The 25,844-nt window shown below is 44.1% G+C and overlaps 1 long non-coding RNA gene and 1 pseudogene across 1 annotated transcript in view; one reads left to right on the top strand and one right to left on the bottom strand.

Annotated features, from left to right (window-relative positions):
* Positions 1–25,844, bottom strand: part of LOC138962846 (uncharacterized) — a 188,730-nt gene that overhangs the window by 134,780 nt on the left and 28,106 nt on the right. The window lies entirely within an intron of this gene.
* The window catches only part of LOC138960953 (uncharacterized), a 35,356-nt pseudogene continuing 20,894 nt past the window's right edge, over positions 11,383–25,844 (top strand).

Here is a 25,844-nt window from a genome sequence, read left to right on the forward strand (position 1 = left end):
CAGAAGCAGATTCGACAGGTTAACTTCAGCCAAGCAGAATACGGACGGAGTACTGGACGCTAGTCAAAAACAAACCGTTAGTCGTGGCAAAGAATAATCCGAGATAAGAGCCGAGTCACAAGCAGATTCGACAAGTAAACGACAGCTACGCAGAATACGGACGGAGTATGGACGCCAGTCAAAAACCCACCGTTTTGGGGGAAGAAAATTCCGGGATAAGGACCGATTCAAAAGCAGATTCGACAAGTTAACGACTGCCAAACAGAATACGGACGGAGTACAGACGCCAGACAAAAACACACCGTTACATGTGGCGAAGAAAACTCCGGAATAAGAGCCGAATCAGAAGCAGATTCGACAAGTAAACGACAGTCAAACAGAGAACGGACGGAATGTGGACGCCAGTTAAAACGCAGCGAAGAAAACTCCGGGATAAAAGACGAACCAGAAGCTGATTCGACAAGTAAGGCGACAAACATTGGACAACGGACGGAGTACAGACGCCAGTCAACAACAAAACCACGTCCGTTAGCTGTGGAGAAAAAAAATTCAGGGATAAGAGCCGAGTCAGGAGCATAAAAGAGGAGACCCAGGTATTTGCAGCAGAGTGTATGTATGTGGCATTTAGCCGCCGCAACCGCACACAGATGAGCCCTGTGTTGTAACAGATGCGTTTGCACTGCGCAGGCACGTGCTTCTCGCTTACTGTCAGTGTGACCTATATACAAAACCAGCTATTGTGCTTATCTCTCTACCGTCTGTTCTCTTGTCTGTCGTGCTAAGGGGAAGAGGCAGGTATGGGGCGCGAAATGTCACTGTTCCGAGATGTTAGATTTGAAGCAGGTGGGATCACTTTTGGCGATAGATTTGAACGAGTCTATGACTCTTTCATGAAGGAGATCGTTACGAAAAAAAGTGGAATGTTTTGTCCCAACCAACCACAGTTCCAGGCGTCTCTTTGTTGAACGAAGATATTAGATACTATATAGATGATTACCCGCTTCGCCTGGTACCGGCTTCGCCGGGAAGAAGTAGAGCCGAATACCAGGCTGCGCCTGGGAAAAGGAAAGGAGATAAACGCGCAAAACACTGGAGACCTTCTAAAAATAGTAACGTGCAGTGACCTTCTAAAAATAGTAACGTAGTAACGGGAATATGGATTGACGCCACACGGAGGAAGGGAGATAATCGCGGCTGAAAACACTGGAGAAGATAAGGAAGAGTTACTGGTAGTGGATCCCGAAAAAAAAAAATCGGTTCAGCGCGCACAGAAATATCTCATCGATGAGGTTGTGTCCGGGGTGTAGCTGAATACGGACTCCAAATTTGAAAAAGATCCACCGAGAACTTTGGCCGTGCATCGCGGACACACACACACACACACACACACACACACACACACACACACACACACACACACAGACAGACAGACAGACAGACAGACAGACAGACACAAGTCGTATATATATATATAGAAGATCAACAAAACTTTGATGTTCGTTTTGGGCAATTGTGCATAACATTGATTTGTTTCTTTTGGAACAACATTGCATTACTTATGGAACATACACAAAAACACCGATCAAAAAGCATAATCGTACATTAATAAAAAAAAATAACCTATAACATACAAATATTAAATAGTGAGTTATATATTACAGTCACTGTCGCTCTAAAACACAGCGCATACAAACCATTGCATAAAGCATAGACATTCCTACTGTGCATCCGCTTTTCTTTTCTTTGATTTGTTTGTTGACAGTATGACTTTTGATTCTTTTTTTAAATTTTTTTTAAAAACAAATTTAAAATTTTTTTTTTTTTTTTTTTTTTTACTGATTTGAGTAATCATGCTGCACCTACTTGTCAATAGCGATATTGCCTGCATTTCCTTACATAAATAATACTGGTACAAGTTTAAATAGATACTGTATGTACTCTTACGATTTGTTTCTCTCCGAAACTGAGCACGTACATCACATGAACCCCTGCACTTTGCTTTTAAAACGACAAATGTTATCAGCTCCAATGTTACACGTAATATCTCTTCAAGAATCAATTTCGTTTTCGCGAATAAATAGATGATGAAATATTCATTATCTATCGCACTCACACGATTTTTGAACAGTGCAATTTAGGTTATCTGCAAACTGCGCAAATTTACGAATTGCCCCTCTTAGTCGTTCGATGATATAACAAATAAGTATCGTAATTATGCGACTATCTAACATTGCGCAATACATTTGAGGTTATCTGCAAACTGCGCAGATGTACGAATTGACCCTCATATTAAGTAGACGATAGAACCATTATGTCTCGTAATCGTACGACTATCTCACATTGCAATGTGAACGAGTTTGGTTTTTTTGCAAACTACGCAGATTTACGAATTGACCCTCACAACAGTGTTTGATGATAAGCGTGGTTATACGCCCTCACGGTAAAACCATTAGGAGCAGAAGAAACATCAGTGTTTTGTGTGAAACAAGGTACATTCACAACAAGGTCCCTGAACCCGCGCCGGTCAGGGCTTTTCATTGGAAATGAGATAACGTTGGAGGAACAAAAAAACAAACCTACGATGTTCATTATGTGTAAAAGCAGTTGAACCCTGCAGCTAGTAGTGGTTGTGCGGTAGTTTCGTGTGTTTGTTTGTTTTTCTCGTGTTTTTGGCTCACGTAAGTGTAGCCTATGCGATCGTAACTTTGTCTGTCTGTGCGTGCGTGCGTGCGTGCGTGCGTGCGTGCGTGCGTCTGTGCGTGTGTATGTCTGTGGTAGAAACTCTAACATTTGAAGACGTCACATTACATTGACGTCACATTATGACGTAAGAGGGTTAGACGTCACGCGAAAGAAGTACTGACAGTCTCGGTCATTATTATTTTGAGCGCGCCGAGACTAGTTGGCAGTCGTGTCCTTGTAAGTAGGCTACATGCAGACAGACAGATCTAGATCTAGTGTCTCGCTTTCTTGCACAGTTTCACCTATGCTCTTTCTGTGTGTGTGTGTGTGTGTGTGTGTGTGTGTGTGTGTGTGTGTGTGTGTGTGTGTGTGTGTGTGTGTGTGTGTGTGAGATTGAGTTTGTGTTACTGTTTGTCGATTTCTTAAGTGAGCCTTGATGGCTTCGCCTCTTGTTCTTTCTCTCTTTTAATGTTGTAGTGTTTTTTGACTTTGTTCTTCCTTAACACTTTCTACCCTACCAAGTTTTTTTTAGCCGAGACCAGCTGTGCTGCAGCAGGTCACTCAGAATTGTAGTAACTGTGTAGTAACTGTGTAGCAACACGCTGGAATGCAGGCGTTAGATGGACGTTACAGGAAGCGACTGAAGCTAACAGTCTGAGCGGATGTATCCGTACCTGGTCAGATAGAGCCATACCTGGATATATATCTGTACCTGGGAGTCAATGAGTTAAGGCTGAAGGCTGATCGAATTTCTTTTTTCTGTTCTTTTGTATTTATACTTTTGATTGTTTACTTTCAGCCTACTTGGCGACCTTCATTTTGTGTAAATAACTTGCAAAAGAAAGGAAATGTCGTCTGTCATATGAGCGTTGATGCGTTGAGCTGTCGTTATGCGCCATACATGGCCCAGCTCATCCGGCTTCAGCGTGTTTTTATATCGGAGTGGTCCTTCTCCTAGACTGGTGGCTTTACAGGGCTGTCGAGTCCAGTCTACCCGGCTATTTGGCCATAGCTGGCTGGTTTGTTTATCTGAGGTGACCTTCCCCAGGGCTAGAACTTAGGATGCGGCTCTTGATCGCATCAGTGATGCTCCCGTCATTGGAGACCTGGGGTATTTCTTGAGTGTAACAGTGCCACCTGTTACCCCGCCCCATCCTGTTGGAAGCACCGCCAGTTGGTCCGCGACTGCTTATTCGTCCTGGCAAGCCTGGCTTATTTCGCAGCTAACCTCCATATCTGAAGGCCATCACACTATCCGCCACCTGTGAACGCGCCTGGTTGGGGGTGGTCGCCCCTACTGTCCCAGGGAAAGGAAATAAGAGGACACGAACTCTGTGAATTCTCATGGCGTTCAACATTTTGCTGAACGATTCTGCTACTTATGACACTTTTATTATGCACGAGACGGACTTTTAATTACTGCTGATATAACTTATGTGGAGCAGAAGGGAAACGAAAAATAAGTCTTGCCGTCAAGTCTTAAATTTGATGTACTCCCGGTTGACCGTATCTCGTTTGACCATATCTCGTTTGACCGTATCTCGTTTGACCGTATCTCGTTTGACCGTATTCATTCAGTGGAACGGACTCGAAGTGCCGTTTGACCGTATTTGCTCATGTTTGGTTGTTTTTCATTTGTGCATGCGAGACTTCCCAATACGGTCAACCGATACAACGCTTCGGTTACCGTCACGGTTAACTGGACGGCGGCTACATCAATAGTACGGTCAAACGAGATACGGTCAACTGGACCCTAACCTTAAATTTGACATAAACTATACAGTCGTAACGATTCCGTCACTGTTGATGCTTTTTATGCATGGACTGAGTTTACTGCTGATAGTACATATTTGAAATAGGACCCCCTTCGAGGCAACTCTAGTACAAGAACAGAAACGGTGCATTCGGTTATCTTCCAAGCAAATATTAAAACGGGACAGAAACTGTACAGCCGATTTGAAAGTTATGAAAACTAGTTTTAAACCAGGCCAAAAAAGATACAACCGTCCTACTAAGCAAGTCTATCTTGAAATAGATCAGAAACGGTATGATTATAATAATCTTGAAGGCAGATCTAGACATAGATAGGACAGAAACGGTATATAGAGATTACTACATGGTTTGCAGTGTCGTACCAGATTACACGAGTTGTTTTTTTAAATACTGTACTGCGAGCGAGTATTCTGTTTATCCTACTTACGTGTATTTTACTGAAAATGTCCTGCAGTCGAGGCAGCTAACCTCGATCTAAAGCCTCGTGCAATCTATTACGTCAAAGCAAAGAAATGTCACTCTGAAAGTGTGGCGTGACGTGTTAGTTCTAAAAATTCATCGAGGGTAATTAGCGAGCGCAATTTTTTTTTCTTAAATGACGTTTGTCTGGGTGACTTTGGCATCATAAGCAGTGGAAAAACAGGTCCCTGCCAGACTTGCTTGACATGACTTCATTTACATGATATACACACGTGTGATTTGAACGATTATTATATCACGAGTGTCTCTCTTTCGTATGTAGGATAAACAATAATCTTCAAGGCAGCTCTAGAAATAGGACAAAAACGGTATATAATAATATTCAAGGCAGCTCTAAAAAAAGGAAAGAAACGGTATACAATAATATTTGAAGGCAGCTCTAGCTAATAGGAAAGAAAGTGTGTAGAACAATCTTCAAGGCACCTCTAATATAAGAACAGAAACGGTGTTTTATTATCTCGGAGACAGCTCTTGACATAGGACACAAATGTTATAATAATCTTCAAGGCAGCTCTAGAAATAGAACAGAAACGGTGTTTTATCATCTTGAAGGCAGCTCTATAGAAACAGGACAGATACGGAACTGTCATCTTGCACGCAAGCCTCGAAACTGGACATAAATAGTACAGCCGACGTCAGGATTTATCTTGAAATATCACAGAAACGGAAGAATAGTCTTGCAAGGCCAGTTGATCTGGATGAAGGCTAATAACGGTTTGGTGATCTTGGAGGCAGCGCTTAAAACGATATACTTCTTCTTCGTTCATGGGCTTAGACTCCCACGTTCACTCATGTTTTTAGCGCGAGTGGATTTGTACGTGTATGACCGTTTTTACCCCGCCATTCAGGCAGCATACGCCAATTTCGGGGGAGGCATGCTGGGTATTTTCGTGTTTCTATAACCCATCAAACTCTGACATGGATTACAGGATCTTTTCCGTGCGCATTTGGTCTTGTGCTTGCGTGTACACACGAAGTGGGTTAAGTCACTATCAGGTCTGCACATAAGTTGACCTGGGAGATCGGAAAAATCTCCACTCTTAACCCACCAGGCAGCAGCGACCGGGATTCGAATTCACGACCTCCCGATTAGGAGGCCGATGTCTTACCACCACGCCACTGCGCCCGTCAAAACGAGATAGTGATCCTGAAGGTGCGCAGCGCTTACAACAGGGCACAAACCAGTCAGCTGTCTTCCTCGCATCTCTTAAAACGAACACGAAAGAGCACATTCCTTTTACAAAACAGATTTTGTATAACTCCACTTCAATCACCACCACCACCATCTACAATAACAACAACAACAACAACAACAACAACAACAACAACAAAACAGCATAAGCACTGCTGTCCTGCGGTTAACTCTAACATTAATAGAACCGACCACAACAATGTTAATGCATTTGTGCTACCGGTAGGACAGAAAAAGTACAGCAATCTTGTAGGCAAAACAAAATCTTGTTACAGCTAGAACAGAAAAAGTACAACAGTCTTGCAGGCAAACAAAATCTTGTTACAGCTAGAACAGAAACAGTACAGCAATCTTGTAGGCAAAAAAATCTTGTTACAGCTACAACAGAAACAGTACAGCAATCTTGTAGGCAAAAAAATCTTGTTACAGCTACAACAGAAACAGTACAGCAATCTTGTAGGCAAAAAAATTTTGTTACAGCTAGAACAGAAAAAGTTCAGCAATCTTGCAGGCAAAGAAATTCTTGTTACAGGCAACTCTTGCAGTCTTGCAGACAACAGTCACTCTTGATGTAATCACGACAGATTCAACATACTTGTAGCACGTGCTGCAGGTAATTATGTGTGACCTATAAATGTTTATACAGCGTGGGATGCTGTCCAGACGGGTGTTGTCTATCTGTGTCTCCTCTCACCTCTCTTCCGCCTTCTCTCGGTGATCGGAGGATCATGTATCGGAATCATTTTGATCTTGACATTTGACCTCGACTGAGCTGTGTTTAATGAGGTCAAGGCGAGGGTGATCATTGGTATCTTGCGTTGGGCGGTTGCTTGCTTCTTTTACTGTATGAGTTTTGCGTGTGTATTGTTTTGTCTGATTGTGTGTTTGTTTGTATGGTTTTTTTTGGTTTTTTTTGTTGGTTTTGTTTTTGTCGTCTGTAGTATTGGGAGCAACGGGGCTGTCCCTTCTTCAAATTTTTTAACATTCAGTCATTACTTGACTCTATCTTATGCCCCATAACACCCACACACCGACACACACACACTACACACACACACACACACACACACACACACACACACACACACACGCACACACACACACACCGACACACACACACGCACACACACACACACACACATTCAATTCAGTTTATTACTTTATTACTCTCTCTCACACTCTCTCTCTCTCTTCTCTCTCTCTCTCTCTCTCTCTCTCTCTCTCTCTCTCTCTCTCTCTCTCTCTCTCTCTCTCTCTCTCTCGGTGTATGTTTATGCGAACGTGTTACGAAAAGAGAAAGAGAGATGCGGGCGGGGGGGGGGGGGTCAAACTTGTGTGCATTCAAGCATTCTTTGAGTTTTCTGTCTGCCTCTCTGCCTTTGAGACGGTCTTGCTAAAGAATAAAAACCACGTAAATTTACATTTTTCTGTAGACTGGGTTCCTCTCTCCCAACAAGAGAGGAATTCGACAGCACAGCTCCAGCCTAACAAACGACTGAACAACCCTCAGACAGCAAAAAACTCAAAAGTGGAACATTAGCTCGAGAGTAATGTTGAGATCGGAGACAGAATTTTACAGCCTGTATTCCCAGCAGACAAATTTGAGCATCTAGGCTTGAAATCGGAAGCTCAGTTTAACGTGTTCAGTGCGAAGGCTTTTCGGTACATGGTTATGGTAGTGCGTTTCTGTTAGATTTGTTTAAATGTCCTTTTTGTCTTTTTTGTCTTTATTTTTTACTTCTTTTGTCTTCCTATTTAAAAAAAAAAAAAAAAAAAAAAAGGGGGGGGGGGGGGGGTCTCCCGCAGGCAGTGTCTGGTAGCTACGGTGAAGAAAACATCGCTGTGTTTTCAGTTCTTCTCTTTGTCTGTACCAAAAGAACTGGAACTTTCCGTCGTGGATTTGTTTGTTTGTTTGTTTGTTTGTTTGTTTGTTTCTTTCGTATTTTCTTTCTTTCTTTATGTTTTTACTTTTTCTTTTTTCAGTCCTCTTCGCTATCAGTAGAGTAAAACTAACCCCCCCCCTTTTTTTTTCTCCATTTCTAAGAGATGGCGAAGTGTAAGGATGAATTTTCATTAAAAAAATCAAAAGAACACATAAAGTAAACTCTGATATACTTCTTTTATCAAAATCGCCAGTGGCAGTGTTCGTGGAATACACGCACACACACACACACACACACGCACATACACACACACACAGACACACACACACACACACACACATACACACTAAACAAACACAAAAACAAAAGATATTATCCTACATGTTGTTGTAAAGGTGGAAGTGCACCAAGGTCATGTGTAGTTTTGTCATTGTATTTGTGTGTATGGATGTAGACTTTTACTGCAAGACTTTCTCCCTCTCCTTGTCTTATTTGGTGAAAGGGTAAATATAAGGAACATCGCGAGAAATGGGGACAAGACAAACGTGCGCATGCGCACGCAGGAGACGAAAGAGAGACAGAGAGAGGGAGAAGTGTATTTTTCAATAATATCGCTGTAGTCACCAATGGGGGAGTATAGGGTAACATTTTTTTCAAACTTATAAACGGACGGACAGACAGTCAGACAGACAGACAGGCCGACAGACCGGCCGACCGACAGAGAGAGAGAGAGAGAGAGAGAGAGAGAGAGAGAGAGAGAGAGAGAGAGGAACAAAAACTTGACTAAATGTAAAAAAGTGAGAGACAGAGAGAGAGAGAGACACTAACAATAGTCCCGAACCCAAACACAAACCCTCTCTTCAATGCAACACGAACTTGAACCAAAATTGCTGCTCTGAAGATTTCTTGTAACGGGGTGGGATGCTGAGCGCCAGCAACTGGGGGGAGTAGGTGAAAGGGAAGGTAGGGAGGGGAGGAGGGATGGGGTTAAGGAGGTTCCCCCCTGAGCCTCATTGCAATTATTGATTTAAAGACAATTAGGCAAGCAAAAGCTGATGCCAGCGGAGTGCCTGCCTCGTCAGTCGTGTAGACAAGTTCCAGTCCACAGCAGTGCGTAGTTCAAGGTTGGCAGGGAATCTACTGGCACGGTCGCGTTTCTCTGTATCTGTCAGCCTGTCTGTCTTTGCGTGTGTGTGTCTGTGGGGGGGGGGGGGGGGTCTGTGTCTGTCTGTGTCTATGTCTGTCTGTGTCTGTGTTAGTGCGTATGTCATCATCATCAAAAAGAAAATGTCATCATCAACATCATCATCATCATCATCATCATCATGTCTCTCTCTCTCTCTCTCAATACAATACAATACAATACAATAACTTTATTAATCTCTAAACGAGAAATTGCATTGCTGAGCGTTTGTGTCCGTAATAATAACATACATAAAACATTCAAAATAAACATTTGTTCTTTGTCCTGAGAAAATATAGCACATTGGTTATCACATAAGAAAGTATATTAAAAATAAATTAACATGCATTCACCATCAACAATGCACAAACGAAAGTCAGCACCTTGCCGGTTATCACATATTGTCTAAGAGAGTAGAATAAGAGTATATAATCATGCAAAACAAAATCAACAATACTGAAACAATACAGTCTCTCTCTCTCTCTCTTTGTCTCTCTCACTCTGTGTGTCTCTGTCTCTGTCTCTCTCTGTCTCTCTCTCTGTCTGTCTGTCTCTCTCTCTCTCTCTCTCTCTCTCTCTCTCTCTCTCTCTCTCTCTCTCTCACCGGCCCCCGTAGCGCAGTGGTTAGCGCATTGGGCTGCGGGCCGGGAGGTCGTGGGTTCGAATCCCATCAAGGTCATGTGGGTTTTTCGGGCTTCGGTCGGCTCCTACCCAGAGTGGAAGTGCTATGGTTCCTATGGAAAGGCTGGGATCACACAGCCGAGTGTCATTCACTTAACAAATGCGACTCTGAGGGTGCTCAGGTTCTGTGTCCCTGACCAACACCGCAGGTGCGGCAGTTCTCGGGCCTGGTTGATGCCAGGATATATTATGACAGTAAGCGTAGAGTGCTGCCCTGTCACGTAGTCTCAAACCAAATTGGAAATCCAAAGCATCATCATTATAATCATCCTCTCTCCCTCTCCCTCCCTCCCTCTCTGTCTCTCTCTCTCTCTCTCTCTCTCTCCCTCTCTCTCTCTCTCTCTCTCTCTCTCTCTCTCTCTCTGAGGCGTAGCCTTAAACTTCTATCCTTGGAAAATAAAGTTCCATCATCACCAGCATCATAATCATCTCTCGATCCCTGTCTCTCTCTGCCTCCAAAACAAAACAACCTTTCTCTCCGAAAAGACAATCTGCCTGCTGGCTTTCCTTGTCTCTTTCTGTCTCTACAGCTTTTTCTCTGTTTCCCTATTTCTTTATGGAACTTCTGTGCCCGAGCTTGCGTTTCGATCAATAATGCCACACAACGAGACACTATTCTTGTAGAATGTTGTGTTTGTGCTGATTCGTTTGTTTATTTGTGCTTTGTGTTGACTCTGTGCTGAACTCTGAGCGTTTATGCGGCGTGTTGTCAGGTTCCTAGGTTGGTAAGTCGCATCCATCTTTCACAGATATTAATGGTCTTGTGTTCCCCCGAAAGGGTGGGGTAAAAACGGTCGTACGCGTAAAAATCTACTCGTGCAAAAAACAACCACCACGGATGAACGTGGGAGTTTATTAAACCAATGAACGCAGAAAAAGCAGAAGAAGTAGGGTGGACGGAGTAGTATTTGTTTCAAAACGATCACAGTCGTCAACAGTGGGGGAGTATGGATCGAGTTGAATTATTTTTCTCAAAATTATCACTGGTGTCACAAATAAGTCTCCATAACTATCTTCTCTTCTTGCCCAGCAGGTCGTAGATGATGCAGTGAAAAAAAGAAAGCCGTGATCTGTTAAATTGTCATTGTTGGCACCAGCAAGACTCCATCGCTCACTTTGATCATTGATGGAATGGAAGCCGTATATCTTATAGCGTATTTTTTTCTCACAATAATCACTTCTGGTACCAGAACGCCTTCATAACTATATTCTGTTCTTTGTCAAACAGGTCAGGGACGATGCAGTGGGGGGGATGGAAGCTGTGTTTCTTGAAGAGTAGTATTTTTCAAAATTATAACTGTTGTCACCAATGTGCCTCCATAACTATTTTCTATTCTTTGTCCAGCAGGTCGGGGATCATGCAGTAAGGGGATGAAAGCCGTGTTTTTTTGTAGAGAACAATTTTTCAAAATGATCACTGCTGGTACCAGTACGCCTCCATAACTATCCTCTGTTCTTTGTCGAGCAGGTCGGGGATGATGCAGTGAGGGGATGGAAGCGGGCGCCCCATGGACAGCAGCGGCCATGACAGCGCCAGCAGGACCAGCAACAGTAGACGACCCGGACACGCTGGTGGCGCCTCTTCGGGGGGCAGCAGCAGAACCGGAGGGGGAGGGGGAGGTGGGGCTAAGTCGTCAGAGACGGGCACCCCTACCACCTCCAGCAAAGCCAACGCTTCGCGGAGCAGCAGACCTCCGCAGAACAAGTCCAACAGTGAGGTCAGCAACCAGAAGGTGACCCCGGCTTCGGCCTTTGCTATGATCAGCCTCAAGGATGTTGTGTCGGCCTCCAAGGCCCCCAAAGCGGGTCCTCAACCCTCCGGGGGATCTCACCAAAGCCGAGGAGGGGGAGGCGGAGGAGGAGGCGGAGGAGGGGGAGGTGGTCATTCTCAGGACGGTAAGGAGCCTTCTGCCAAGACGAGCTCTCGTCGTGAGAAAGGCGAGTCTAGACGTCCGGGTCCTCCAAGAGGTGGTTCCGAGGACTCTGGTGGCAAAAGAACGTCCAAGAGCTCCCAGCCGTCCACAGAGCGTAGCAAACCGTCTAAGTCACAGCCCGCGCCCTCCTCTGGGGATGGGGGAGGAGGTGGAGGAGGTGGAGGAGGGGGAGGGGGCGAAGGCAAGAGCAAAACCACTGCCAACGGTAACAACAACAACAACAAGAGTAACAGTAGCAACGCGCGTGCAAAGAGACAAGCTTCTACAGAATCTCAGGACACGCCGAAAAGCAGTCGAAGCCCTGTCCGGTTAAAGAAATCCTTGTCCACCGATCTTGTGAGCAAGGACGTCAAAGACAGCTCGGCCTACGCACAGCCTCAGAACTCCAGCGCCAAAACTCCCCCTCGAACCAAGAAAAAGATCCCCAGAGGCAGAACTGTGCACGATTCCAGTGAGTTTGGGGAGGTGAAGGGTGACGGGAAGGAAGAAGTGAAGGTAGAGGGAAAGGGGGAGGGGAAGAAAGATTCTAAAGGAGAAACAAAGCGAGAAGGCAAAAAGAGTAAACAAACTAATGACGTCACTGACCCTCGCAAGCATACGTCACCAACTAGTGACGTCAGCGGTGCCCTTAGTGAGCACGTCAACAACGTGCAACAGGACACGATGATCGCGGGAGTGCATCGAAGGACTTCACACTCAACGGTGGTGCAACCTCTAACCTTATCCAACCCGGTAGTCACCTCACAACCGCAGGCCAGAACCTCTTCCCAAACGCTGCCCAGGGCATCCCAGCCCCCAGCCCGAACACCCCGACCTCACAACAACAAAGCCAGTGCTTTCAACGTGCAGCTCGTCCCGGAGCTGAACCAGCAGTCTTCCTTCTACTCCCTCAGCAAGATTCCCAGTCGTTCTTCCACGTCGTCCGACGTTCAGTCCGAAGTGTGCGTAGACCTTCCAGACTACTCGGACCTCCCCGCCGCTCAGGAAGTGGCCCCGCCCACCGAGCGAGGGGATGGGCCGAAGCGAAAACTGACAGTCAGCTTCCCCTCTGCGCCGATCAAGCGCCTGAAGCCTGCGGGGCGAGGGAGGAACAGAGCCCGGTCGTGCGCGTCGGGTATGGGCACTGCTTTCGTGCTGGTGATCTCTCTCCTCCTGTTCCTGCCCGTGTTGGTGCTAGTCCTGGTTCTCGTGCCAGTCTGCCTTTTCTGCAAGTGGTTCTTCAGCCTGTGCTGCTGCTGCGGGCCTTTGTGGGGCCGGTGCTGTATAGGGTGCTGCCACACCCACCTCACCGCCCCGGAACGCTTGTGGATCAGCAAGGGGGCGGACGGGGGCGGGGGGAGGCTCAGTCCGGTGGCTCAGTGCGTGATCGTTCTCCAGAAAGGGCTGAACACCGAGAGGCTACGTCACCTGATCGATGCTCGGCTGCTGTCGCTGGAGAACCGACACGGGCGTCTCGTTTACCCGAGGTTCTAGCAGAGAGTGGAAGAGTTCTGCTGTGGCTACGCCTGGATGAGGGATCGCTACTTCACGCTCAACAACCACGTCTTCAACATGCCCGGCTACATCGAGAGCCTGGAGGATCTCCAGGTGAGACAGGGGGGAAGAGGGGGGGGGGGGGAGAAAGACAGAGAGGATGGGTATAATTTTGAACGTGACGATCGTGAAGATGCTGCTGAGCTGCTGATAGAAGTCACTGCATGGACAAGGTTATTGGTATTATGGAGATGGAGATGGAGAGAGAGAGAGAGAGAGAGAGAGAGAGGGGGGGGGGCCGTAAGACAAGACAAAGTTTATTTTCAAAAATGAGTACTTAATACCTAATCATGAACTGTCCTCGCTAGTTAATGCTCGGATTGATACACGTGTGCGTGCGTGTGCGTGTGTGCGTGTGTGTGTGTTTGTGTGTGTGTGTGTGTGTGCGTGCGTGTGTGTAGGGCGGTGGTGGTGCGAGAGTCTGTCCGTCTGTCTGTCTGTCTGTCTGTCTGTCTATCAATCTGTCTGTCTATCAATCTGTCTGTCTATCAATCTGTCTGTCTATCAATCTGTCTGTCTGTCTGTCTTTTTACAAGCTTCTTCGGAACGTCTGTATTTCGGCTTGCCTATCCCCTTACCTAGTACCCATCGATTGTGTTGGGTTATTTTGTCGAACGCAAATTGTCCAGCCAATTCTCACTCACTTGTCTTGGTGTTGTCAGAGTAACTCCCCCTCTTCGACCTTTGGAGTGAAAGGTCGTTTTGGGGGGTGACGTATGATACGGAGAAAAACGAAGTAGTTGAACAGCTAAATGGAACAAACAAGTCAATGCAAGTGAAGGGGTGTCTGTCGGCCGAAAATGCGATTGACACAAAGTGGAAGAAAGTTAGTCGCAGGGGAAAAGTTAGCTGGACGAACGAGTGGGCGGGGTAGAATTGGAAAGAAAACCACACACAAAAACGCCTGTTCGTCAGGATCAATGTTGCGAGGATGAGAAGAAGTGTGCTGATTAGTTTTAGGGGGTTGAGAAGGAGAATAATCGAAAAGAGAAAAAAACAAGTCGCGTAAGGCGAAAATACAACATTTAGTCAAGCTCAGTCGAACTCACAGAATGAAACTGAACGCACTGCATTTTTTCACAATGACCGTAGTCTGCCGCTTGTGCAAAACGGAGTGAAACTGACGAGCCTGTTCAGCGCTGTAGTGGTTTCGCTGTGCTGCATAGCACGCTTTTCTGTACCTCTCTTCGTTTTAACTTTCTGAGCGTGTTTTTAATCCAAACATATCATATCTATATGTTTTTGGAATCAGGAACCGACAAGGAATAAGACGGAATTGTTTTTAAATCGATTTCGGAAATTTAATTTTGATCATAATTTTTATATTTTTAATTTTCAGAGCTTGTTTTTAATCCAAATATAACATATTTATATGTTTTTGGAATCAGCAAATGACGAAAAATAAGATGAAATTGTTTTTGGATCGTTTAATAAAAAAATAATTTTAATTACAAGTTTCCGATTTTTAATGACCAAACTCACTCATTAGTTTTTAAGCCACCAAGCTGAAATGCAATACCAAACCCCGGCCTTCGTCGAAGATTGCTTTGCCAAAATTTCAATCAATTTGATTGAAAAATGAGGGTGTGACAGTGCCGCCTCAACTTTTACAAAAAGCCGGATATGACGTCATCAAAGACATTTATCGAAAAAAGGAAAAAACTCCGGGGATATCATTCCCAGGAACTCTCATGTCAAATTTCATAAAGATCGGTCCAGTAGTTTGGTCTGAATCGCTCTACACACACACACAGACAGACACACACACACACACACACACACACACACACACATACACCACGACCCTCGTCTCGATTCCCCCCTCTATGTTAAAACATTTAGTCAAAACTTGACTAAATGTAAAAAGAACAAGTCGCGTAAGGCGAAAATACAACATTTAGTCAAGTAGCTGTCGAACTCACAGAATGAAACTGAACGCAATGCCATTTTTCAGCAAGACCGTATACTCGTAGCATCGTCAGTCCACCGCTCACGGCAAAGGCAGTGAAATTGACAAGAAGAGCGGGGTAGTAGTTGCGCTAAGAAGGATAGCACGCTTTTCTGTACCTCTCTTTGTTTTAACTTTCTGAGCGTGTTTTTAATCCAAACATATCATATCTATATGTTTTTGGAATCAGGAACCGACAAGGAATAAGATGAAAGTGTTTTTAAATTGATTTCGACAATTTAATTTTGATAATAATTTTTATATATTTAATTTTCAGAGCTTGTTTTTAATCCAAATATAACATATTTATATGTTTTTGGAATCAGCAAATGATGGAGAATAAGATGAACGTAAATTTGGATCGTTTTATAAAAGAAATATTTTTTTTTACAATTTTCAGATTTTTAATGACCAAAGTCATTAATTAATTTTTAAGCCACCACGCTGAAATGCAATACCAAAGTCCGGGCTTCGTCGAACAATACTTGACCAAAATTTCAACCAATTTGGTTGAAAAATGAGGGCGTGACAGTGCCGCCTCAACTTTCACGAAAAGCCGGATATGACGTCATCAAAGACATTTATCAAGAAAATGAAAAAAACGTATGGGGATATCATACCCAGGAACTTTCATGTCAAATGTTATAAAGATCGGTCCAGTAGTTTGGTCTGAATCGCTCTACACGCACACACACACACACACACACACACACACACACACACACACACACACACACACATACACACACACATACACCACGACCCTCGTCTCGATTCCCCCCTCGATGTTAAAACATTTAGTCATAACTTGACTAAATATAAAAAGGCAAAGATGAGGTCCAAAACAGAAACGTGGTGGCGAACATTATTAAATTATTATTCGCCGTCAATTAAACCGCAGCTTAAGAAACAAAACCACTGAATACAATAACAACATTTTTTTTTTTTAATAGAGAAAATATCTGCCTCCATCCTCTTCCCCAAACCTCCGTTATTTCACAGTTCATTGATTCGTGGGCTCGGCCACAGATGCTCAAGGGACACAATTACTTTAAATGCTGTCCCTTTGTACTTCATAACAGTACAGTCTGTCTTTTTCAATCCCATTATTTGTGATGGTGAAAGGATGTAGACTTTTACTTGATTGAGAGTCTGAGGATGAAGCTACAGAACAGTCGTCCCCCAAGGCAGGACTTACTTGTGTGGATTAGATACTGGGGAGGGGGGGGGGGGGGGGGCTAGAAAGATACTCAAGCGCAGATTTCTGTGACAAATGAAGCTGATTCACCAAAAATAACAAGAAATTCCTCCGAGGTAGGTAAAAACACCCCCGTTGGTCAAAGGGAAATAACCATTCTCACTGCCACCAACTGAGAAGGTTATTTCCCTTTGACCATTAATATGTCCCTCTATAAGTCCTTGTAGAATCTTAATCCACCAATAACTCCCTAACCGTGTGTTTGACTGGTCCCAATTTTTGTAAGGACCGTCTCAGGAATGTATAGAACCTGTTCACCAAGTTTGGTGACGATCGGTCCGTTCATTCTTGAGATCTATATGCGAACACAAACAAACAAACAAACAAACACATCGAGCGAATCCTATACACACCCCTATACCGGGGGTGTAACAATCAAAGTGGAAGCAAACTGTAGAATAGCATGCATTTTGTTTATCAAGTTAAAGGTACTCCCTTAATCCTTACCTGTAAGGAGAGTAAGAATCAAAAACCGAGAAAGGTTGAGTTTATGAAACGCTTAATTATAGACATGTGATAGGGTGGAGTGGAGGGGGAAAAATAGGCCAGGAAGCATAAATGAGACGCCAAGACAGAGGTTGCGATAACGTGACTTTTATTTAACGTACACCAGAAATAATGGGAGAGACGGGACTAACTCCCTACACAATAGGTAACTGAGGATACGCTTCACGCCTTACCGTCTTAAACCATCGGAGCGTTGACCATAGACCATTTATCCTGGACCGCCAACTAGCTCTCTCTCCGCTCTTTCTCTCTATTACGAGGTAGCGGCCTCTCGCATTTAAGAACCAACGCTTACATGGCCTTTCAGAAATCAGGGGGATGTCATATCCGGTGACGATTGTAAACATGGACGAAGTTGCCGAGGTAAGTTCTGAAAATGCGAAAATAAACTCAGCTAAAGTGCATATGGAACATGTTTTTCGATGAGTTTTGTTAAGTTTAGTTTGGAGTTTTGGAAAATCCAGTTCATTGTCACCCCCCATTGTCACAAATCAGGGCCGGACCAAGTTCGTTTGAGGGGGGGGGGGGGGGGGGTCCAACTGAAGGCAGGGGTCCAAAGTCCACTTTTTTTTTTCTCTGAAAGGTACATTGGATGGCCAGGGGGGGGGGGGGGTCCGGAACCCCAGGCACCCCCCCCCCCCCCCAGATCCGGCCCTGCAAATAACTGGAGCGTGCTTTCTTTTCACTGTCTTCGTATCGCTGGCCTTTCGAACCCCGGCGGACGCTAAGCGCCCCTGAAAGTCGAGCGTCGTAACCTCGAAGGGTCACGTGACGAATTGGCGGTCCAGGCTATTTTATGACGGCTTACAAGTGCCAAAACCTGGGGTTACCCATTATAACGTGATAATTACTAATTAACGCTGTCAGTTACTGTTTTCACTTGTTAGTTACTCATTTTCACGGGATAATTAGTAATTTTCACGGGAAAATGACTAATTTTTGGCTCACGTAAGTGTAGCCTATGCGATGATAAACTTTGTCTGTCTGTGCGTGCGTATGTATGTATGTATGTATGTATGTATGTGTGTATGTCTGTGGTAGAAACTTTAACATTTCCGAGTCTATGGATTACGTCAGTCTCGGTCAAAAGTGTTCGACGTGTGTGATAGAAACTATTTGAAGACGTCATATTATGACGTAAGAGGGTTAGACGTCACGCAAAGGAATTACTGAAAGTCTCGGTCATTGTTATTGTGAGCGGGCCGAGACTTCTTGGCAGATCCAGGGTCTCGCTTTCTTGCATAGTTTCACCTATGCTTACTGTGTGTGTGTGTGTGTGTGTGTGTGTGTGTGTGTGTGTGTGTGTGTGTGTGTGTGTGTGTGTGTGTGTGTGTGTGTGTGTGTGTGTGTGTATGTGTGACGGAGTGATTGAGTTTGTGTTACTGTTTGTCGATTTCTTACGTGAGCCTTGAAGGCTTCGCCTCTTGTTAGTTTTGGCACTAGCAATCCGTCAGGAAGTGAGCCAAAACTAAAAATTAGTAATTAACAGGTGAAAGTTAGTAATTTTCCCGGGAAAATTAGTAATTAACACGTGAAAATGGTAATTATCAAGGGAAAATTACTAATTGGCTCACGTAAGTGTAGCCTATGCGATGATAAACTTTGTCTGTCTGTGCGTGCGTGCGTGCGTATGTATGTGTGTATGTCTGTGGTAGAAACTCTAACATTTGAAGACGTCACATTACATTGACGTCACATTATGACGTAAGAGGGTTAGACGTCACGCGAAGGAAGTACTGACAGTCTCGGTCATTATTATTTTGAGCGCGCCGAGACTAGTTGGCAGTCGTGTCCTTGTAAGTAGGCTACATGCAGACACTGAGACAGACAGATCTAGATCTAGTGTCTCGCTTTCTTGCACAGTTTCACCTATGCTCTTTCTGTGTGTGTGTGTGTGTGTGTGTGTGTGTGTGTGTGTGTGTGTGTGTGTGTGTGTGTGTGTGTGTGTATGTGTGACGGAGTGATTGAGTTTGTGTTACTGTTTGTCGATTTCTTACGTGAGCCTTGAAGGCTTCGCCTCTTGTTTTCCCTTGATAATTACAATTATGAGGTTTTGGCACTAGTAAGCCCTATGACGGCTTACTAGTGCCAAAACCTGGGGTTACCCATTATCAGGTGATAATTACTAATTAACGCTGTCAGTTACTGTTTTCACCTGTTAGTTACTCATTTTCACGGGAAAATTACTAATTTTTAGTTTTGGCACTAGCAATCCGTCAGGAAGTGAGCCAAAACTAAAAATTAGTAATTAACAGGTGAAAGTTAGTAATTATTCCGGGAAAATTAGTAATTTTCCCGGGAAAATTAGTAATAAACACGTGAAAATGGTAATTATCAAGGGAAAATTACTAATTTTCCCTTGATAATTACAATTCTGAGGTTTTGGCACTAGTAAGCCGTCATACTATTTGGTCTATGCGTTGACACACTGACCAGGACCGATAACTTCACAAGTTACTACAGGGGGCGCTACGCTATCTATAACGTCACACAGGATGTGACGCGCCCGCAACACAGGACACGCTATTACAAAACAAAGAACTAGGCTAGCGCGGGAAAACTGGGTCTCAACGGCGAAACAACGACACTGACTCTATAACGCCACTAGGATGTACGTGCACACCATAGCATCATTCATACAACATATTATAGACAAGCAAAATGCAATATAAACAAAAGAAACAGCATCTACTTACAGTTCACTCCTCAATGAAGAACTAAACACACACGAAGTTACGGCGGGACTGTTCAACACATCGCCGGTCTGAATCACTCACCTCGCTGATGGTAAATCAGATATTAAACCACAGGTCAAAGATGATACTCACAATCCAGCACAGGCTGTCTGTATTTTAACAGATGTCCCACTAACACAAAGAACTGTTTCAAATAGAACACCGGTCTCAAGGTTTAAACACACAGGCCGATCCACACACAGCGAAATCACCGGTCAGACTGACCGAACTCGCACTGTTGGGGGTGAATGCGTACGCATCCGTTAAGGGATTAACCAATTAAAACACAGCATCTACGCACAAAGACATACACGCATCAATGTCGGAACAACGACATACACGACACCACGGAACAAACACATACACGCATGGTCAAGGGGAATAATTGGGGTAGGGAACGAGAGAAAGGAACAACAGTACGTCAAATCGCCACACGGCTACAGACAAAACGTACATCCACATGAATTTTGACCTGTCGGTCTTTGAAGTGGACACAAATCGATGGAATATGTGACTTATCTCAGCCTTGTTGTCGCTTCCCAAATGGTCGAAGCAAACTTAAGTATAGTGGCAGAATTGTTGTCGCTTCCCAAATGGTCGAAGCAAACTCAAGTATAGTGGCAGAATTGTTGTCGCTTCCCAAATGGTCGAAGCAAACTCAAGTATAGTGGCAGAATTGTTGTCGCTTCCCAAATGGTCGAAGCAAACTCAAGTATAGTGGCAGAATTGTTGTCGCTTCCCAAATGGTCGAAGCAAACTCAAGTATAGTGGCAGAATTGTTGTCGCTTCCCAAATGGTCGAAGCAAACTCAAGTATAGTGGCAGAATTGTTGTCGCTTCCCAAATGGTCGAAGCAAGCTCAAGTATAGTGGCAGAATTGTTGTCGCTTCCCAAATGGTCGAAGCAAGCTCAAGTATAGTGGCAGAATTGTGGTCGCTTCCCAAATGGTCGAAGCAAACTCAAGTATAGTGGCAGAATTGTTGTCGCTTCCCAAATGGTCGAAGCAAGCTCAAGTATAGTGGAATCTGTCGATAACGACCACCCAAGGGACCGACCAAAAGTGGTCACCATGGAAAGGTTGAATTATATAGAAGAAAAGCTCGCCTGGGATCCTTCAGAGTGGTCGTTGTGGGCAGGTGGTCGCTTTTGAGAGGTGGGGGTAGTGCGTTTGGTTTGCTCCGTTGTGGGCAGGGAAATAATACATAGTATACATGGAACTGTCTGTCTTGTGTTTTGTCCTCCAACATAGCATACTACCTCTGCCGGTCCCAATATAGGCCAATGATTGTACCTAAGAGGACGTGAAACGGCTCAACTCGTCTGTCAAATAATTGGCCACAAGACATGATCCGACATTTTTCAGGCACCCATGTGCAGTCAAAGGTTTCTAGCGGACAGAAAGAGATGACAATGAGATTAAATCCACATTACCCTGCACGATCGGACTTGGTCGGTCTCTACAGTCATTTCCTCTCCAAGACTTTGAATTGACAGATTACTTTGTCCTTCTTGTCACATTAGCCTCCAATTTGTTGCCCTACGATTGGCTAAAAACCCCGCTTGTGCAGTCCGTTAACTCGTCTACGATTGGCTGGAGACCATGGCAGCTACTGTACTGTTGAACCATGCTTTGAAGACACCACAAAAAGATGAATAAAGTAGGTCTTGACAAGGAGGGAGTCTAAAATTGATAAAAGAAAATTCACGGAAGTTATGACAAGAACATTTGAAAAAGCAATCTTTTTAAAGGGGGGGGGGGGTTCCAAAATTGGGGGCATAATGGGGGTGGGGGTGTCACTGTAGACGTAGTAGTCTCTGTCAGCCTTTTCCAATCAGCCGGGCGAAAGGGGCGAGAAGTCACAAGGGGTGGCGTCCCTTGATTATCTGACCCACTGAAGATCAAGAAGCCTCGGAGAGGGGTGGGGTTCCGGACAAATATTGGTTCGGGTCTCCCGCGGCCTCTTGTGGTCGATAGGATGGTTCATTAACTCCTGCGATTCTAGCTCTCGTTCTGATACTGGGGGTGGTCTTATAAAGCCGCTTTATTCATGTAGGCGGAAGTGGGTGGTCTTATAAAGCCGCTTCATTCATGTAGGCGGAAGTAGGTGGTCTTTATCAGACCAATGTTTTTTTTTCTCCGGAGGTTGTCAGTATTCTTTTATCCTGCAGATAAAAGCGGATGTAAATGATTGAAAATAGGGAAGTGAAATTGTTGGAATTTGACATTTTCAGTTTGACGCCAGATAAGAAGGGGAAAAGAATGAAGTTGTAGAGGCTTTCCTTTGTATACAGAACAAGATAATAGGGGAACAGAACAGAAACAAGAGAGCGAGAGAGAGAGAGAGAGAGAGAGAGAGAGAGAGAGAGAGAGAGAGAGAGAGAGAGAAGGGGGTGGGTGGGTGGGAGAGAGAGAGAGAATTGAGAGAGAGAAGTTTCTTAGCTTTCTATGCCTCTTGAGACTAGTAGATTATTTGTGGCCTCTACAAAATAATAGTTTATGTAAAACTGAAAAACATATAATATATTAAATATATTATATACAACACGTTAACTGGAACACTCAGGGTTATACTAGGGAATAGTTTGATTTGAGCAAGTAGAATGGGATGAAATATTTACGCCAAAGTTGATTCTCAGATTTACAAAAATCGTTGCCAGTTGGTGCATGCGTAGGAATCAGGCAACACCCGATCTCTTCCTTCACTTGCCTTCCCTTTTATTCGTCAGATAAGATTCCGAAGACAGCTTTATGCCACGATTTATGCCTGTGCTCCTTATAAAAAAAGAAAAAAGTGAACAACATGATAACAACATGAATTTATTCACGGGCATGAAAACAAAAATAACTCAGGGGAAGCTACGTTTATTTTGAAATTGCCCCAAAAGCCCATGTCTTTTCTCACTTGTTATTTAAAATCTCGGTAAAAACAAACATCTTGTACGGGGGACGTCCCGGAGTTTAAGAGGAGAAAAAAAGAGAGAGAGAGAGAGAGAGAGGGAGAGAGAGAGAGAGAGAGAGAGAGAGAGAGAGAGAGAGAGAGAGAGAGAGAGAGAGAGAGACGCTTTGACGCTTTGACACTTTATTGTCATTAGCTAATAAAAGTCTTACAGAAAAGGTAAAGCAACAATTTCTGCATCATTCATAAAAGGGGTAAAAGGACGAATGAACAAAACATTAATAACAACAAAAACATATCAAACTAGTTTATGAGTACGAACAAACAAACACACCGACACGAATGACATAGGTAAACAAAAATATCTAAGACTAAGGGTAAAAAGCAAGGTATAGTATGTACACACAAAGGAAAATACTGATCCAACAGTTAACACACACTCATAAAAACCAATCAATCTGCAGACCACAAATATTTAAAACCAATAAACCACTAGTCGGCGTTACCCTCGCGTGACTAGTAGGGGAGCATGTCTAAATACATATCTATACAAAAACAACAATGGCTGCAGACGAACAAACACACACACACACACACACACACACACACACACACACACACACACACACACACACACACACACACACATACACACACACACACACACACACACACATATACGCTTATATAGACTACACCCGCACACGTTAAATCCACGCGTATACATGTACACGCAACCCGATTTAAATGAGAAGACCATCCAGTCCAACATTTGCGAACGTAAAAATTACATTATACATCATTTCAGCTTGACTCATCTAGGGGTTTTTTGCGAATGTTTAGTGCCTTGGAAATAAATTGTGCTGTTGCTTCGAGTACACTTTCTTCATCCAGGGCTAGGATACGGGTTATATCTTCCGCTGGTTCAGAACAACTTTTTAACACGTTACTTTGCACGGATATCAGCATAGGCTGTACAGTGGAAAAGAAAGTGTACCTCGTCTTCACAGCCTCCATCACACATCGGGCATGCACTGTCGCGTGCCTGTTGTATTAAAAACCACTGAGCATTGCTCCTCAGCCCACAGGGCAAACGCATCTCTTTTCCATTTGTTTGCTATACATAATATGTACTTCTCAGGCTGAAAAACGCTTTTAAAAGAATAAAACCATTGATACTTCTCGTTTGTCTCCATTTCCCAATGCCAGTTTTGTTTATACATACAAATCAGTCGATCTTTAAACTGGGAAACAAAACCTTTATCGTAGCCAGCCCCTTGGCACAGCCAAACAATGCCAAACCCGTTTTCAGTTAACACCTTCTCATCTTTGGAAACCCAGTTGTGCTTGCCAGATTCATGTTGCAAAAGAAGCATTTCATAGGTCTGTTTACAAATTCTTTGTTTGTTTGTTTGTTTGCTTAACGCCCAGCCGACCACGAAGGGCCATATCAGGGCGGTGCTGCTTTGACATATAACGTGCGCCACACACAAGACAGAAGTCGCAGCACAGGCTTCATGTCTCACCCAGTCACATTATTCTGACACCGGACCAACCAGTCCTAGAACTAACCCCATAATGCCAGACGCCAGGCGGAGCAGCCACTAGATTGCCAATTTTAAAGTCTTAGGTATGACCCTGCCGGGGTTCGAACCCACGACCTCCCGATCACGGGGCGGACGCCTTACCACTAGGCCAACCGTGCCGGTCCATTCTAGTTTGCGGAAGTCTTGTTAACTTAAGCCAATATTTCACACATTTGACAACAGTTCTTATGAAAAGTGGGTATCTGCCTATTTCCCCGTACACCATTGTATTTGAGGAATGCAGCGGAACATTTAAAAACCTTTTGATAGCAAAAGTGTGAACTTGCTCAATTGGCTTGACGCCATATAGCCCCCAAACTTTGGCTGCGTAATGTTAAAATGGGTTCTACCTGCACATCAAACATCTTCCAAAACACCAACGGATCAGCAACATTCAGTTTTCTCATTGTTCTCTGTATCCCAATGACTGCTTTCTTTCCCTTTCTGGACATCTCACTCAAAGCAACATTTACACTCAGTTTTGTAGTAAACAACGTGCCGAGGTATTTGTACGAGTTGGTTACTCGGACTGCCTCGCCACCATAGGACCATTTCTCGTGAGCTGCAAGGTGGCCTCCCATACGGAACACCATGACATCAGTTTTATCCAAGTTAACTGATAAGCACAGGCGATCTGCTTCTCTTTTTAAATTGTTCAGTTGGTTTTGTAAACCTATGACAGAATTAGACATCAAAACAACATCGTCAGCGAAAAGTAGCAAGAATATCTCCGTCGCACCAGGTATCAACTGTATACCATGTCTTCCCTTACAGGACACTTCTGTTGCCAGTTCATTAATAAAGAAGGAGAACATCAAAGGGCTCAATAAACATCCTTGTTTTACCCCTCTTGGGCATTCAAAATAATCAGAATAATTACATCGGTCACGCACACATGCTTTCACTGATGTGTAAACGGCTGTTAGGACCTTATACACTTTCACGTTTACACCACTTTTCCTCAAAACCTCCCATAATGCATTCCTGTTAACAGAGTCAAATGCCTTCTTAAAATCTACAAAAGCTATGTACAGTTTAGTATTCTTTAATAAATGCTTCTGAACAATGCCATATAACGAAAAAATATGATCAACAGTACTGTAACTTGACCTGAAGCCGGCTTGTTCTTCAATTATTTTTTCCTCTTTCTCAGCCCACTTCGTCAATCTCTTGTTGAGAATGTGTGTATAAACCTTGCTTCGCCTGAGTGCCTACCTCGCCGAGAAAGTTTATTCGCAGGCGCGACAAATTTGGCAATGAGAGAGAGAGAGAGAGAGAGAGAGAGAGAGAGAGAGAGAGAGAGAGAGAGAGAGAGAGAGAGAGAGACAGAGACAGAGACAGACAGAAACAGAGAGACAGAGAGTGAGAGAGAGAGAGTGAGAGAGAGAGAGAGAGAGAGAGAGAGAGTGAGAGACAGAGTGAGAGACAGAGAGAGAGAGAGAGAGAGAGAGAGTATTATTCAAAACGTCTTTACTCTTATTAATTATATTTTAGGCTTTTTTTGTTATACTGCCTGGTGTTATCTCTATCACTATGTCTCCCTCTCTCTCATCTTTCGGTGTTTCTTTCCGTT

Source organism: Littorina saxatilis, linkage group LG3 (assembly GCF_037325665.1).
Source record: "Littorina saxatilis isolate snail1 linkage group LG3, US_GU_Lsax_2.0, whole genome shotgun sequence".
Taxonomy (NCBI): Eukaryota; Metazoa; Mollusca; class Gastropoda; order Littorinimorpha; family Littorinidae; genus Littorina; species Littorina saxatilis.